This window comes from Leptonychotes weddellii, chromosome X (genome assembly GCF_054177405.1).
Source record: "Leptonychotes weddellii isolate Sample4059 chromosome X, ASM5417740v2, whole genome shotgun sequence".
NCBI classification, from domain to species: domain Eukaryota; kingdom Metazoa; phylum Chordata; class Mammalia; order Carnivora; family Phocidae; genus Leptonychotes; species Leptonychotes weddellii.
The window spans coordinates 88,854,463-88,858,336 of NC_138385.1; positions in this window are offsets into that span (position 1 = coordinate 88,854,463).

Sequence of the window (3,874 nt, forward strand, 5' to 3'; positions counted from 1 at the left end):
GTTCAATGTTTTGGTATTTGGGACCTATAGAATTCTGGGCACAGAGTAAAAAGATGTGGTGCTTGCCCTTGGGGAACTGCAAATACGGAGGCTGTGTGTGGCAGAATAAAAACATTCTTAAGTGCTTTCATTTTCTCGCTTAAATAAGCACACAATAAAAGGAAATTTTATTTAGGTACATGGAGAGCAGAATATTTCAAAGGCATATGCTGTGAATACAAAATAGATGGTTTCAATACAGTCAAATGGCTTTTGGTTATGTGCTAAAATGTATTTGTTCCTTCAGAGCTGTTAATGTATATCAGATATTAAAAGCATCTACTCAAGGTTTTGACAGTGTTTTAATAACTTAACTAAAATCCCTGACATGTTTATAGGTCCTTGAGCCAGAAATAATACAAGGCCTTTCAATCACTTTTGCAGAGAAAGATTAGTCAGAAAAGAAGCTGTTAAAAAAAAAAAAGAAAGAAAAGAACAAGAAGAAAAGAAGCTGTTTATTTTCACTCCACATCACTGACTGATGGAAATCCAAATGGGAAACAGTAAATTACTGCCTTAGAAAATGGAGACCTTCTTGAATAAAGTTGTGGTAATTCAATATTTTATATCCCAAAGGTTGAAAAATATTCACTTTCCCCTAGAAAGGCCCTAGTTTTATTGAACTAAGCATGCCCTATAAAAATGAACCATTTATCTGATACTTGATACTTAAGTTATACTTATCTTAACATGAGCAAGTTGCATCATGTTGGAAGTCAGCTGGCTATAATTAATGTCAAGTAAGAATTTTTAATCTGAGCCTTTAAGCCACACACCCTCCCCAAGGGAAATAATTTTAAAATAAACAGTGACTGACAATTAGGTGATTTTCAAACTATTTTTTCACACAAGTCATTAGTTGAATAAGACATTGTTTAGTTCCTGAAAGTCACCAATAACCAAATTCTCATGGATTATAAATCACAGAACACAGCAAACAAATTAGCTCCACTAAAAAGGTGAAAATCGATATGTGAGGCCTAGAAACAATGACCTGTTGGTGCCCAGCCTGGGGCCTCTATATACAATTTTCCACTAAAGGAACCAGGGTTTCTGGAAGAAATGACTGATTCCTGGGCTGGAGCAGAAAAGTACATAGCAAACCAGGAATATCGCCTCATAACAGAAAGCAAGAAAAGAAAATGTCAAAGCTTACTAGGGGTTGTGTCAAAAGGTCTCAGGGACCAGTTTAAAGGCTCTAGTTGGCTAAAGATGAAAAAATTTGAATGTCAAAAGAATAACTGCTGTGGAATGAAACACATCAAGTATGTTTGTGAGTTTATAATGAGACTTTTAAAAATGATTGATTGCACACCTTTGTGAATATACCAGAGACTATGAATTGTACAATTTAAAAGAGTGAATTAGCATGTGTATTATATTTTGAATTTTAAAAAATGATCACCTTTGCAGAATGGTAGAGCACCAACTCATTGTTCTGAAAACCAGTAAAGGGAAAGGTGAAGCACTGATCCTTTATGAACTGTTCCTCAGACTAAACAAATAGCTGATGAAGGGAATTTTCTTTTAATAATTCTACAAACACGTGAATAAGACTTGATGGAATTAGAATAGAACCATTTTGCAACCCCAGGTGAATTAATGGATCTAAGCAATGATCAGCAATGGCTGCTAACCAGAGCGACAACTACACATATACCTCATGACAAAAGTACACAGAGCCATCAACTAAAAAAATTAAACCTTGGGACGCCTGGGTGGCTCAGTCGGTTAAGCATCTGCCTTCAGCTCAGGTCATGATCCCAGGGTCCTGGGATCAAGTACCGTGTCGGGCTCCTTGCTCAGCCGGGAGCCTGCTTCTCCCCCTGCTTGTGCTCTCTCTTTGTCTCTCTCTGTCTAATAAATAAATAAAATCTTAAAAAAAAATCAAACCTGAACCTGATCAACTCTTTAGCTCTAACTGCCAATTTACAGGAAACACAGGGAACAGAGAAACATATCAATGAAATCACGGGGATGCAATCAACAAAACTCAGATGGTGGTAAACACTATAGGACCTGCTTTCTTCAACAAATAAACTATAGCAAAAAATTTGAGGGGAAATCAATAGATAAGAAAAGACTTAAAAGATATTATTAATCAAATGCACTGTATGAACTTTATTTTGATCTTGATTCAAACAAACAAGTGTAAAAAAATGAGATAGAGAAATGTGAACATTGGATTGTTGTCAACATGAACTGGATATATACTGATATAAACAATTTATTGTTAATTTGGTTTAGGTGTAATGATGATCTGATTATATCTTAAAAAGAGTCTTTATCTTTTAGAGATACATTATCAAAATATTTACAGATAAAAGGATATGCTACTGATGAAAGACCTATACTCTGAAAACTATAAAACACTGATAAAAGAAACTGAAGATGACACAAATGGAAAGATATATTGTACTTACGGATTGGAAGAATTAATATTGTTAAAATGTTGATACTACCCAAAGCAATCTACAGATTCAATGCACTCTCTATCAAAATACCAATAGCATTTTTCACAGAACTAGAACAAATAATCCTAAAATTTGTATGGAACCACAAAAGATCCTGAGTAGCCAAACCAATTCTGAGAAAGAAGAACAAAGCTGGAGGTATCATAATCCCAGATTTCAAACTGTACTACAAAGCTATAGTAATCAAAACAGTATGGTACTGGCACCAAAAAAGACACATAGATCAATGCAACAGGTTAGAGAGCCCAGAAATAAACCCGGGCTTATATGGTCAATCAATCTAAGACAAAGGAGGCAAGTATATAAAATGGGGAAAAGACAATCTTTTCAATAAATGGTGTTGGGAAAACTGGACAGCTACATGTGAAAGAATGAAACTGGACCACTTTTTTATGCCATACACAAAAATAAACTCAAAATGGACCAAAGACCTAAATGTAAGACCTAAAACAATAAAACTCTTAAAAGAATATACAGGCAATAATCTCTTCAACATCAGCCTTAGCAACATATTTGTAAATATATCTTCTAAGGCAAGGGAAACAAAATAAAAAATAAACTATTGGGACTACAACAAAATAAAAAGATTTTGCACAGCAAAGGAAACCTTCAACAAAACAAAAAGGCATCCAAATGAATGGAAGAAGATATTTGCAAATGACATATCTGATAAAGGGTTAATATCCAAAATATATAAAGAACTTATATAACTCAACACCAAAAAAACAATCTGACTAAAAATGGACAGAGGACCTGAACAGACATTTCCCCAAAGAAGACATATAGATAGCCAACAACCACATGAAAAGATGCTCCAAATCACTAATCATCAGGGAAATGCAAATCAAAACCACAATGAGATACCTTATATCTATTCAGCATGGCTAGTATCAAAAAGACAAAAAACAACAAATGTTGGCAAGTAGTGGAGAAAAGGGAACCCTTTTGTGCCCTGTTGGTGGGAATGTGAATTAGTGCAACCACTGTGACAGTTATGGAGGTTTCTCAAAAAATTAAAAATAGAAATGCCATATGATCCAGTAATACCACTTCTGGGTATTTACCTAAAGGAAAAAAAACACTAATTTGAAAAGATACATGCACCTCTATATTTATTGCAGCATTATTTATTTAATTTTTTTTTCTTTTTTTTTTTTATTTATTTTTTATTCTTATGTAAATCCCCATACATTACATCATTAGTTCTAGATGAAGTGTTCCATGATTCATTGTTCATGCACAACACCCAGTGCTCCATGCAGAACGTGCCCTCCTCAATACCCACCACCAGGCCAACCCATCCTCCCACCCCCCTCCCCTCTAGAACCCTCAGTTTGTTTTTCAGAGTCCATCTTCTCTCA